The sequence below is a fragment of the Caloenas nicobarica genome, chromosome 2 (genome assembly GCF_036013445.1).
Source record: "Caloenas nicobarica isolate bCalNic1 chromosome 2, bCalNic1.hap1, whole genome shotgun sequence".
Classification (NCBI taxonomy): Eukaryota; Metazoa; Chordata; class Aves; order Columbiformes; family Columbidae; genus Caloenas; species Caloenas nicobarica.
Window position 1 is genome coordinate 905,590 of NC_088246.1, and position 14,098 is coordinate 919,687.

Below are 14,098 nucleotides of genomic sequence, written 5' to 3' on the forward strand. Positions count from 1 at the left end.
TATATGGATCGAGGGAGCCGGTGTCTCTGCATCGCAGCTGGATTAGCTGACAGTGATCGTTCTCAAATCCTGCCTTTTCCTGGGAGCGCTATCACCCTGTTTACTCCCCTAATTAATATTAATACTTCCTCCTGCCTTAACCTGAAGGTAGTTTAGAATGTAACCCAAGGAAACGCAGGGCACAGGCTGCCCAGGAATGACCGAGCTGTTCTGTCCGTGCCATCCAAAGGTGCCCGGCTGCGAAGAACACAGAGGAGCCAGATGGATACAATTCAATTACAGCTTGTTTGTACATTGCCAGCTCTATCTACTGGGGTTTCCTAAAACTGTCTTGATGTGACAGTAGCCTTGCGTGCCTGCTGAAACTCTGTTATGGCTCCGGGATAAAATTGTTCCTAAATATGCCTTTTTTAGTCTCCTTAAATGGCAGGCGCAGAGATAATGTCAGAGGCGCCAAGGTCTGTGTTTTCAGTCAGCTGATGCTCTTGTGTGTCCATTCACGACACGGCTGGGACAGGCTCAGCTGGGGCAGCCACACCACCGCTGCTTTGCACTGTGCACAGCCAAACTGTCTGAAATCCTTCTCTAAAAGTCACAACAAAAGCAAACGAGAGGGTTTTTCTCCCCTGGGTGGGCTGGAGGGGAGGGAGGTGCCCCGGGTGCTGTGTGTGCCTTTCACAGGGGCCATGGCAGGCAGATGGTCCCCTTGTCCTGTGGCACTGAGCAGCGTGTGCAGCTGAGCAGAGGTGATGTCGGTGTGTAAGCGCCCTTCCTGCACGTTCTGGGCTTGAACTTCTTGTTTTCCCCCCCTTTCCATGTCACTTAGCTCTGATCAATGCGACCCTAATGTCTGCCAGACTCCTTGGACGTCTGGAATTGATGTCCGACTTCCATTTTGCTGGGTCATGTCATTAACTCCCAAGTTGTCTAAGGGGTGAGTTTGCTATGAGTTCGCTGATTTTCCTCCTTTCTTTTCTCTATTGTCCAAAAATGAGAGCTACAACGTAGCTGCCTCTCGGAGCCCCAGGAATACATGTCGTTGTACCACTCCACATTTGTTGTTCGGTGCTTTCAGGACATGGAAACCAAACAGGTGTTTCCCACAGACTGTATTCGGCAGCTAAAAATGCTTCCTGCAGTAATTTATCCGGGAACATTTAATCCGTGCTCGCCAAGCGCCTGGGTGAGTGATGGCAGCTTCCTCCCCAGCATCCTCCGAGGAGCAGGAATTCCCATTGTTAGTGTGGGGCCGGCTCTGCCTGCCCACTCCGTGTGGAATCGCATCGGGGAACGTCTCCAGTTCTGTACCAAACAAGACCAAAATCCTGTTTGGCTCAGACTGTCCGTCAGAAATAAATGGGTTCTTCCTACGTGCTCTGTTCTGAGCTCTTCTAACCAAGCGCAGTTGCGTGTTTGGTCATCTTGCTTGGTTAAACTGCAAATACCGACCATGACTGTTGTGGCACCTGGAAATTCATTTGGTTGTTGTGTAGGTTACACGTGTACAGGTGGCGAGAAAGTACTTCTAAAAACATTACCTGGTGGATTAATTCATATTTTTTTGTATAACTGCTCTAGCTGGGAAGAAACACGCACAACCCCCGCCTGCAGTATCAGTTTTACTGCTGAGAAGTGCCCTCGGCTGGGGCTGCTGCTGACACAGCTGTGGGGCCAGCAGAGCCCCTGCTCCCCAGCACACAGTTCTGCCCAGATAAGAAAGAGCTGCCCCTGCCCCTGAGCAAACCCAGGGGCTGCGCGTCCTCCCCGGGATTCTGCCGTTGCTGGGGGAGGCGCTGGTGCGTTATCACCCACCCTTTTAAAAGGGGTGGAGGAAGCACGTGCTGACCTTCTAGGCTGAGAATGCCAAGAGCAGAACTTCAGGGTTCAGCCCTTGAATTGAAAGAGCCCTTGGAAAGAAGGTAACGCTCCTGTGTCATTTACCACATACGGTTTGGCTTCCCTAAAGAGATTAAATTCCTCATTAATGTTTATAAATATATAAAGGGTGGGTGTCATGAGGATGGAGCCAGGCTCTTCTCAGTGACAACTAACAGTAAGACAAGGGGTAATGGGTTCAAGCTGGAACACAAGAGGTTCCACTTAAATTTGAGAAGAAACTTCTTCTCAGTCAGGGTGACGGAACACTGGAACAGGCTGCCCAGGGAGGTTGCGGAGTCTCCTTCTCTGGAGACATTCAAAACCCGCCTGGACGCCTTCCTGTGTAACCTCACCTGGGTGTTCCTGCCCTGGTGGGGGGATTGGACTAGATGATCTTTTGAGGTCCCTTCCAATCCCTAACATTCTGTGATTCCTTTCTTTGAATTAAAAACAGATTTAAAAAGTGGGGGTTTTTTAGTAGCACAGTAAACAATTATCTACTTGGTCCCCTTCTCGGTCCCTTTCTGGCGGGGGAGCTGCCTGTGTCAAAGGGCACAACACGTGCTCCCGGGGTTGCCGCCGTACCTGCGGTGAGGGACTGAATCATTCTCTAAAGAAACTCAGAGACTGTACCTGATAACACCACGGCCAGACCTGACATTTCTTTTATTGCTCTTTCTTTCAGGAAAGCTCAGCTTTTGTTTGCTAACCAATGCCTTGTTTTTCAGCCGCGGTTGAATGTATTTGTTATCAAGAGTACGGAAATGTAAATACAATAGTGGTTGAAGTGCAGCAGCTACTCCCTTCCTCGTCTGCTGGCTTCCTGCACTCGTTTGGGAAGGTGGGAACTGCTCTGCGTTGCCTCGGTTCAGAAAGGAGCGTTCAGATACGTTCCCTGGGACTGGGAGGTGACACGAGGCCTCTCGCTGGAGCTCCTGTTGGCGTTTTCTCCAGCCTGAACATTGGCCAACAGCCCATCTTGGGTTCTCTCTGCTCCCCCAAACCTTGAACCAGATAACGGGCACCGTTCTGCTTGAACTAAGTCAGCTTTCATCTGCTTGTGGCATTGGAGCACCTTTCTTAGAAGAAAAACTAAAAACTCAGAGCAGTGGTGTGAGTGTGTTTTGTCCCAGACTGGCGTTTGCAGTTATTTCTGAGGGTTGTTTCCTAAAGGTGGATCTGCTGGTTCCAGTTGGGTCACCAGTAGCTTGTGTTGGTCTCTTTCTTAGTTGGGCAGGAGTTTTGTCAGTAAAACCGGCACAAGATAATGGAGAGGCTGCAATGATCACATGTATTTGTCTGACAGCTCCGGAGGAAGGAGGCTCAGCTGTCTGAGGGCTCTAAGCAGTTCAGTGGACCTCAGGCTGTGGCTGTCGTGGGCTTTTGTTACAGAGCCTGGCGTGAACTTTGTACGGCAGTAACGCCTTTCTGGGGAGAGTTATTTCTCTTCAGTTACCCAGTTCTTTCTTGCATCACCCGCCACTTTTAATGCTGTTAATATGTCTGTACCGTGCTAATGCTGCTCCCTTCCCAGAACTGAGGAGTTCTGTGATGCTCTTATGGCACTTGGCCAACTGCATGACCGAATTGAGCTCAACAGAAATCCCTGGGATCCTCTCTGCGAATAACGGTCGCGTGGGAGCAGGAGCGTTCCCCTGCTGGGGAGAGCGCAGCGGGGGCCGGGGCTGCGCAGGGGTCTGCTCTGGGACCTGGGCCTTCCTTGCCGGGCAGTTCTGCAGTCTGGGATGCCACAGTGCCTTCAGAATGGGTTGCTTTTGTAATTCAAGAGTCTGATAAATACCGTTATGAAGGAGACACGAACGTACTGAACCTCTAGTCTAGCAGTGTTTTGAGGCAGGCTTTGGCCTACAGCTTAAATACCCATTAATCACTTATCATTTCAGTTGGAAAAGCCCCTCAAGATCATGGAGTCCAACCATAACCCCCCCCAGCACTGCCCCGTGTCCCTGAGAACCTCATCTCCGTCTGTCCAACCCCTCCAGGGATGGTGACTCCAGCACTGCCCTGGGCAGCCTGTTCCAATGCCCCACAGCCCTTTCCGGGGAGAAATTGTTCCCCAGATCCAACCTCAACCTCCCCTGGTGCAACTTGAGGCCGTTTCTTTGTGTCCCTGTCTGCCCTCAGCTCCTGTTCTCCAGCTGAACCCCCAGCTCCCTCACCGCTCCCATCACACTTGTGCTCCAGCCCCTCAGCAGCTTCACCGCCTCCTCTGCACTCTGTCCAGCACCTCAGTGTACTGTTGAGCAAATTTCTGAGCACTTCTCTGTGCCTGTATTTGTTCTTTTATCCCCTCGATAGCAAGGGAGGTATGGGGACTGGTGTAGGCGCCTGGTGATGTTGCCTGGAGTGTGGCAGCGTGTGTTCAGGCACAGGCGGTGATGGATGCTGAGATCATGGCACGGTGCAGGTGGCTCTCTGGCTGAGGGAAGGTCTCGGCTCCACTGGCCCGCGGTGCGTTAGCTCTGGGAGCAGAGTTTGTGAGCGTGCCGCGTGTTCTGTTCTCGAGCAGCGGGTGTTCTCCCCGCCGGGAGCTCGCTGCTGACTCACTGGACCTTTCCCCATTTCACATCCCATTCTGAAGCCAAGTTATCATTCTGCCTTTGTTTTGAAGCTGTTCCGTTACCAGACAGCAGTGCCTGTGTCTCTGGGATCGCAGGCAGGCAGTATTTACCTCCCCAGCTTCCAGCAAACCCTCTCGTGAGCTATTGTAGCCAAAGACTTCAGCTCTGCTTGCAGAGGTGATCACGTGTGTTGAGCATTTTGCAAGCTATAGACTTCTGCCTTGTTTTAAAAGGACTTCTCGTTTTGTCCTTCTCATCTGTGTGTAGGCACAAATATCCCTACTTAGAAGTAATTCCTAGTAGCATGTATGTAGTATGCTCAATCTCCATTTTATCTATTGTGGGGTTTCCCCAAGATGAAGAAAATCAATGCGTTGAGTTGCAAAAGGTGGTGCCAAGAGCCTGTCCCAGTAACATGCGGCTGTGTAAAGCCAGACTGGGCTGTCCCAAAGCTGCTCCTAACAGCAGGAAGGAGCAGGCTCCCCAGTTCTGAATCCTCGGGGTTTACTCTGCTCCTACCCCAAATGTGGCTTCGTTCCTCCGTGAATTTCTGAGCACCTGAGCACCACCTCTGTGGAAATACAGGGATGGAATCTTGCTCCTGGCCAGCAAGTCGAACACGTGAAGCGAACGCAAAGCTGCCGATGCTGGTAAATGGGCACGTTCGCTCTAAGCTGGTTTGCCTACACCGTCACAAAATTCTGCTTTGGCTGCTGCCCCGAACCCTTGGCTGGGCTCTGGCAGAGCATTTGCTTCTCCTTTTCGCAAACCTGCTTCCAGAACGCTTTGTTGTGGCTTTCAGCTGGCAGCCACGGCCTCCCCGGCCGTTCGGCTGTGTCTGTTCTGCTTCCAGGTTCCTTCGGGCAGATCTGCTGGCCCTGCAGCCCCAGGCAGGGCACGACTCTCCGAGGCAACCCCACAGTCCAGGAACCAGCCTACTTGCAAATTCTGCGAGATCTCAGCTATAGCAAGTAGCTAAAACTCATTTCTTGGTATAGCAGCGTGGTTTGTGTCATCCTTCCAAAGTGTTTTTGACCTTTGAGCAGTAGAAAGCTTTAAAGTATTTGCTCTTTGCAAATCTACTTGAAAAAGCATTGACAGGTTTAATGTTCTGCTCATCTGGCTCTGAAACATCAGCTGGTGACGAGTTGCCATTGATGCAAATGGTTTACTAGTCAACCTTCTCCTTTCGAAACTTCCAGTTCTGTGTCCTGATCGACAGGTTCTCATGCTCTATAATTACGTTGTCAAGAGAAGTGCTTATTTTAATTAAAAGTAAAATAGCTACTCTAATACAGTCACTACCACAACCAGAATGATTCTGTGTGGGTAAAGGAGCAAAGCTGGTATGTAAAGGAGTTCCTGGAAGCGGTGACTCTGTGTTCCCGGTTGCCAAACAAGCTGCTTCTCTTTTTGTGGCTGCTGTAACCTGTGATGGTTTATGCTCCTTGTTCAAATGGGGTCTTTTTGAGCGACACTGGCTAACATGTTGATCTTGGGGCCCTTCTCTAGAGCTGTTCCCCTGCTGCAGGTGCTGTCCAGTCTTTCTGGTGGGCACCACATTGTGTGGCTGAGGGGGAGAAGCCACAACGCTGGTCTCCAGGAGCTCTGCTTCCCAGGGTCTTCCCAGCACCATCTATCACTTGATTTATCCCTCCTGATAACCCGTGTGGAATGAGGGAGCAGAGCTGCCGAGCGTAAGTCTCGTCTCTTTCTGCCAGACCCTTTCCACAAGCTTGAATTGTTTCTGCTGGTGAACGGAAAGTTTAACTTGGAATTTTCAAGGCTTAGTACAACAAACTTTGTGTATGGGTGAGCTACGATACGGTTGTAATACACTAAATGCTATTTAATGGCTGCCTATTTTACTCTTCAGTGAGTGCTTTTTTGATTAATTTGAGAATCCATCCCTCCTGCCCTCTCAGATGTGTATAGACCCATGAGGCGAAATGCTGTGTGTTTATGATGGTACATTGGCGTTACTATTGTCAGTCAGCTGGACTAGATCTCTGAAAAGTTGTTTGTCTCACAGCATGACTTGAGCTCTTTCTCGTCTCCTGGTTTGCAGTTCCAGTGCTCGTACTGTACAGATTTCCTCCCAAGCAATAACAGAAGGAATCATTTTAGAAATAAAAGCCGAAATTCTCCAGGAAGCACAAGACCTGTTACCCTGGAAGCAGCACGTGCCAGACAAATGTGGCGTGGGATGAACTCGGAGGGGCCGACATGAGCACTCGGTGACTGAGGGGAGCTTCTGGAGAGAAACTTCTCCCTCCTTGCGCACTCAGTAGTCTGCGGCAGTGGTAAGAAGAATGAGGAGGTACAAAACACCTAATAAAAACCAGACTGCCCGATGCACTCTACTCGATGTGCCGTTCTTCCGTCCCTCCCTGGAGAAGGGCAGCATGCCGGTATGTGCTGGGTTGTGCTCTCGGGGAGGTGGGAGCCGCTTCCCTTCCCTTCCCATGCTATTAAAGGAAAGCAGCTGACGGAGCAGCTGCTCACCCGCTGCTTCAGTTTGCGGCTCCCCAGTCAATGTGCAGCGCAGAAAAAGGGCTTTGCTCACAGCCAGGCTTTTCGTACCCTGGCTTTCCCTCCGTCCTCTGCCAAGAGCAAAGAGAATATTCCCCCCCGTGATTAATGAAACTCGCCTTATTTGGTGCTGCCTCTCCTGGTGAGCAGCACAGAAGATCCTGTCTTTGTGAGACAGCTTGAAAACCAGCAAACAAATCCGACTCTGGGCAGTTTCTTTCTTTAAAGTATTTTAGGACTAGGTCTGTGCAGACATGGGCAGACTCCTTTATTCTCCTTAGATAAGCATTTCTAGTTTTTGGAGATGACGTACCAGCCTTTTTTAGGTCTCTGATTTCAAGGCTTGTGGGCCTGTGTGGAGCCGGACACTTGGAAGCGCCTCCCGGTTGTTATCTATGAACTCATCTTCCATGTGGCTGTTTGGAAGGCCGGCCAAGGGCACTAATCCACCTTCTCGAGTCCCTAATCCCTGCTGGGCCTTACAGGAAAGTTATTCTTGTCCTCCCAGTGAAGCTGCTCTGGCAGAGCATCTATCCTGCTGTAACTTAAGGCAAGTTTTTTAATGTGACTTTTTATCAGCTTGGAAACAGTACAACCTGTAATGCAGCAATCAGAGCTGGACCGTCCTGCCCCATCTCGCAAATTGGTTCATAGTAGGGAAATTGCCCAAAGGGAGGGGTTGTGCGGGAGGCTGGTGTTCTCTTATCTCGATGTGCTTAAGTATAATTAACAATGATAAAACGCTCTTTGCAGGCAGGAATACACACCATGTATTTTTTGGGGGTGGGTGCGAGTGAAGCCACGGTTGGGAGTGCTCTGCTGGGCTGATTCCCCGCAGTTGTATCCCTGTTCCTTCAGCCTCACACCTCAAAGCTCTGGCTCTGCCTTTTGTCCACTTGTGGCCAGGCTGACATGAGACCCTCTCCTGCGTGAGCCTCCCCCTGCCCACCGTCCTTACTGCTCACAGGCTTGACTGGGCTTCCAGATAAGCTTCTCCAGCCACTTGGGCCTGGCTCAGGTGGGCTTCCTGCCGCTCCTCGTCCTTCTTGAGGGTCCACCTGCGGTTAGGACAGGAGGAGCTGTGAACAGCTGTACCTTCGCTTCATGAGTGTTCACCCTGTGGTTGGGTAGCGTTGCCCAGCTCTGTGCCACATCTTCCATCGGTTGAAGTGGTTTCTTAGGTGGCTTTGGGCCCCTGCTGTCCAAGGGAGCGACGCTCCCTCCGCAGTGGTACGTACCGTGGGGAAACAGCAGAATTCTCTTCAGGCTTTTGGCCAAATTCAAAGCAATTTAAAGTCTGATTCACAGGGATGTGGGAGAGTTACTCTTTTGGGTGGCTGGAGTTTTCCATCTCTACAAGTTCTGTGGCCAGAATTCAGCTCTTCAAAGCCAGAGAGCAAAAGAAGTTGCGGTCTTGGCTTGGCTCAGTGTTAAGTGTATTGATAAAGAGTGTTGTAGGCTTCATGCCTGGAGTTCCCATGCCATCTCCTTCTAGAACCACTGCGTGTCTTCACTGCTTACAGAAGACAAGTTCTACAAAAAGTGTCTCCTCACCCTGAGCTGAGAAGAACCCAAATTAAGGGCAGAAGGGAAGGTAACTGATGGAAAACTGCAACTGAGACCCTGAAATGTGAGTCACCACTGTCCATGCACGCTGGACTTCACACCAAGATCTCTGGAAGAAACAAGGGCCACTCTGTGCTAGGTAAATGTTGCATTCCAGAGACGCAAGGCTGCTGAGTGGGATCATCTTCAAGCATCACAATGTCATCTTAGCGAGCCAGAAAAGCAACCAGTAAGTCCAGCTTTCTCAGGTTCATCTGCAACTCTGAACACTTCCAGAGCAACAACTTGGGGCTCTTTCATGACCTCTCTCCCATGTCTTCCCTAAAGCAGTACTTTGGGGATGAGTTCTCAAAAGGGGAATTCAAAATGTGATCACAGAATCACAGAATGTTAGGGATTGGAAGGGACTTCGAAAGATAATCTAGTCCAATCCCCCTGCCAGAGCAGGAACACCTAGGTGAGGTTACACAGGAAGGCATCCAGGTGGGTTTTGAATGTCTCCAGAGAAGGAGACTCCGCAACCTCCCTGGGCAGCCTGTTCCAGTGTTCCGTCACCCTGACTGAGAAGAAGTTTCTTCTCAAATTTAAGTGGAACCTCTTGTGTTCCAGCTTGAACCCATTACCCCTTGTCTTACTGTTGGTTGTCACCAAGAAGAGCCTGGCTCCATCCTACTGACACCCACCCTTTATATATTTATAAACATTGATGAGGTCACCCCTCAGTCTCCTCTTCTCCAAGCTAAAGAGCCCCAGCTCCCTCAGCCTTTCCTCATAAGGGAGATGCTCCACTCCCTTCATCATCTTTGTGGTCCTGCGCTGGACTCTCTCCAGCAGTTCCCTGTCCTTCTTGAACTGAGGGGCCCAGAACTGGACACAATATTCCAGATGAGGTCTCACCAGGGCAGAGCAGAGGGGAAGCAGAACCTCTCTCAACCTACTAACCACTCCCCTTCTAATACACCCCAGGATGCCTTCTTGGCCACAAGGGCCCAGTGCTGGCTCATGGTCATCCTGCTGTCCCCAGGACCCCCAGGTCCCTTTCCCCTACACTGCTCTCCAACAGGTCATTCCCCAACCTATACTGGAACCTGGGGTTGTTCCTGCCCAGATAAAAGACTCTACATTTTCCCTTGTTATATTTCATTAAATTTTTCCCTGCCCAACTCTCCAGCCTGTCCAGATCTCGCTGGATGGCAGCACGGCCTTCTGGCGTGTCAGCCACTCCTCCCAGCTTGGTGTCATCAACAAACTTGCTGATAGTACACTCAATTCCCTCATCCAAGTCGTTGATGAATATATTGAATAGCATTGGTCCCAGAACTGACCCTTGAGGCACTCCACTAGATACAGGCCTCCAACCAGACTCCGCCCCATTGACCACGACTCTCTGGCTTCTCTCCTTCAGCCAGTTTGCGGTCCACCTCTCTACCGCATCGTCCAGTCCACACTTCCTCAGTTTTGCCGTGAGGATGCTGTGGGAGACGGTGTCAAATGCTTTGCTGAAGTTGAGGTAGACCACATCCACTGCTCTGCCATCGTCAGTCCACCTTGTTACGTCTTCATAAAAGGCTATGAGGTTGGTCAAGCACGACTTCCCCTTGGTGAAGCCATGTTGACTGTCCCTGATGACCCTCTTATCCTTGATATGTCTTAAGATGGCACCAAGGATAAGGTGTTCCATCACTTTCCCAGGGATGGAGGTGAGGCTGACCGGTCTATAGTTGCCCGGGTCCTCCTTCTTGCCCTTTTTGAAGACCGGAGTGACATTTGCTTTCCTCCAGTCCTCAGGTACCTCTCCCGTTTCCCAAGACTTGGCAAAGATGACGGAGAGTGGTCCAGTAATGACTTCAGCCAGCTCCCTCAGCACCCGCCGGTGCATCCCATCTGGACCCATGGATTTATGGATGTCCACATTGCTTAACTCGTCCCTAACCCAGTCCTCATCAACTGAGGCAAACTCCTCCATTGCCCTGCCTTCCTCTGGGGCCTCAGGGGTACGGGGCTCCTCAGGACAGCCTCTGGCAGAGTAGACAGAGACAAAGGCGGCATTCAGTAACTCTGCCTTCTCTGTATCTTCTGTCACCAGGGCACCCACCCCATTCATCAGTGGGCCTACACTGCCTCTGGTGTTAGTTTTATCTGCCATGTATTTGAAGAAGCTCTTTCTGTTGTCCTTGACCCCTCTTGCCAGGTTTAACTCTAAGGAGGCCTTAGCTTTCCTAGTTGCCTCCCTACATCCTCTGACAACAGCCTTATATTCTTCCCAAGTGGCCAGCCCCTCCTTCCATGATTTGTAAACCCTCCTCTTCCACTTGAGTTTGCCCAGCAGTTCCCTGTTTAACCACGCAGGTCTCCTGGCTCCCCTCCTTGACTTCCTGCACGTCGTGATGCTCTGATCTTGAGCTTGGTAGAAGCAGTCCCTGAATGCTAACCAACTATCTTGGGCCCCTTTACCTTCAAGCAGCCCTGCCCATGGGATTTCCTCCAGCAATTGTTTGAAAAGGCCAAAGTTGGCCCTGCTGAAGTCCAGGGTTGCAATTCTGCTCGGTATTCTGCTCCCGCCACATGAGATCCTGAACTCCACCATCTCATGGTCACTGCAACCAAGGCAGCCCCCCACCTTTACTGCTTCAACCAGACCGTCCTTGTTAGCGAGGACGAGATCCAGCAGCGCACCTCTCCTAGTCGGCTCCTCCACCATTTGCATCAGAAAGTTCTCGTCAATGCACTGGAGGAACCTCCTGGACTGAGACTGGCTGGCTGAGTAGTCCTTCCAGCAAACATCAGGGTAGTTAAAATCCCCCATAACAACCAGAGCCTGTGACTGTGAGGCCACGCTCAGCTGCCCGTAGAGGCCTCATCACCATCCTCACCCTGATCTGGTGGCCTGTAATAGACTCCCACGACAGTGTCACCCCTGCCAGCCTGCCCCTTGATTCTCACCCACAAACTCTCAACTTGCTCCTCAACCGCACCTGGACAGTACTCTATACATTGTAGTTGCTCTCTCACGTAAAGAGCAACTCCACCACCACGCTTGGCTGGCCTGTTTTTCCTGAGAAGGACACAGCCATCCATGACCACATTCCAGTCATGTGAGCTGTCCCACCATGTCTCTGTTAATGCCACCAGATCATAATCTCCTGACCGAACGCAGGTTTCTAACTCCTGCTTATTCCCCATGCTGCGTGCATTGGTGTGCAGGCACTTCAGGGAGCGAGCCGAGTACACCGATTGCACCCTAGGGGCCTGAGGGGCCTCCCGGTCTTTATGGATTCCAGCGTGCTGCCCCACTGATGCAAGCCCAGCTACAACCCCATCCCCCTTCAAATCTAGTTTAAAGCCCTGCAAATGAGCCCTGCTAATTCCTGTCCCAGCATCCTTTTACCCCTGTGGGATAAACCTTTCCCACATATCACTGACCGGACTGGTGTCTTATAAACCCAGCCGTTATCAAAGAGCCCAAAGCCCTGCCTGTAGCACCAGTCCCGAAGCCAATCATTTACGGACTTAATTTTTCTATTCCATCCCACATCATCACCCAAAAATGGAAAGAGGGTAGAGAAGATAACTTGAGCCCCAGACTCTTTCACCATTCGTCCCAAGTGTTGCAGCCGACGTGATGCAGCCGTCTTTCCTTAATTTCGTAAAAATCGATGTTACAAGTCTGGATGATGGGATCAGGTATATTCTGAAGTTCTGGACGCTGGGATCAGGTGAACCCTGATGAAGTTCTGGATGATGGGATCAAGTGTCCCCAGTGAAGTTCTGGACGCTGGGATCAGGTGAACCCTGATGAAGTTCTGGCTCATGGGATCAAGTGTCTCCGATGAATTTTGCCAACAACACGAAGCTGGGTGGGGACGTGGACCCTTGGGAAGGCAGAGCCACCCTGCAGTGACCTGGAGAGGCTGGAAGAGCTGGGCTGGCACGGCCCGTATGAAGTTCACCAAGGCCAAGTGCAAGGTCTCGCACCTGGAAACACCAGCCCGGGCGCAGCAGCAGCCGGGACGTGCCAGCCCTGGGCGGTGCAGGGAGAGCAGAGGCCGAGGGCAGAGCTCACCCCGCAAACAGGGCGCGGAGGCGGCTGCAGAGCAGCTGGACATCCCCTGGGACAAGGAGCCCCGTGGAAAAGCCGAGGGGCAGCGGGTACAAGTTACTGCTGGGGAGATTCTGGTGGGGTACGAGGGAAACGTTTCATGTGGAGGGCGACCAGGCATTGGGATAACCTCCCAGGGCAGGGGCGGGTTCCCCAGCATTGGGCGCTGTAAGATTCAGCTGGACAGGGCTGGGCCAGCTTGTCTAGACCGGGCTTGTGCCAGGAAAGGTTGGACCAGGTGGTCCTTGAGGTCCCTTAAACCTGGGATTCTGTGATTCTCTGAAGTTGGTGTAGATGATCTTGTGTTGCCCACAAAAGGAGGAAGTTTTATCCTTAAAAGAAGAATGCTAGTAGTCCAAACTAGAGTTAGACAATAAGTTAACGAAACAGATGTATCCAGAGTGCTGTGAGGGTTCCGAGTGACGACGTGTCCGTAGCTGCTGTCGATGTGCCGCCTGCCGTCGTGGTGCTCGTGGAAGGTGAGGTACCTGAACGGTAACCGGTCGCCAGGCCGAGCTGCGGAGGAGGCGTTCTGTGTTGCCATCCTTCATCTTTGACTGGGAAATAACCAGAGGGAGAACAATACCAACCCAGAGATTTAAAAACCAAACACTACTGAACAAGGAAAATCCCCTTGACTTCACAAGGCTCTCCCTCCTGTTACCAGCTGCATCCCGGCCCGTGGATTGTGTGGGACTGGAAGTGTGGTGCTCTGGAAAGGGACCTCTCAGATAAGATAATATTTGCTTTTGTCTTAAAGCTGCATTTCCATGCAGGAAGGAGGAGGTGGGGAGTAGTGCGAAACAAACGTCTTGTGTATATACATGAGGTTCTTGCTTTTGGAGCCGACCATATTAATTCTGGTTGTGTTCACAGTGTTTGCAAGTCAAGGTTTTCCTCCTGTACCGACTTCTGGCCCTGTACCAGAGACCAACCAGAGCAACTGCAGCCAAGTAAAAGCTTGTGGGTGTTCCGAAGCAGCAGGAGGAGGATCTTTGTGTATTAGTAAGCAGATCGGTGGCTGCCTTGCTATTGCAGGACTAGGTAGGACTCCTAGCGCTGGCTTCACAGCACCCCAAGTAATTTCAGTTCTTAAATTGGGACCAGAAGAGTTACCTAAAAATTTGAATGAACGAGATTGACCTCCTGCATCAGAGATGCAAATTCTGGAATTATTCCTCAATTTTTTCCCGTAGCCTTATCTCGTTTTGGTTCTTAGCATGTGTAGTTCCGGGCTGTGCTCCGCGTGCCCTCCACCCCGCATCATCCTCCTTGTCCGAGAAACGGATCCTTTCCAAACCTGTGTGCATGGCCGGGGAGCTCGGGAGGACTGGGTTGGTTTTGAGGTTTGCCTTCAAGATGCAAAGCGGAAGGTCTGTGGGACTCGTCTTGCTCTGTTCATAGGCGTTTGATCGTCAGTTTCAAATATGAACGGTGGTCT

The 14,098-nt window shown here is 51.2% G+C and overlaps 1 protein-coding gene across 11 annotated transcripts in view; it reads left to right on the forward strand.

Moving 5' to 3' along the window:
- The window catches only part of MAP4 (microtubule associated protein 4), a 154,126-nt gene that overhangs the window by 27,324 nt on the left and 112,704 nt on the right, over nucleotides 1-14,098 (forward strand). The window lies entirely within an intron of this gene.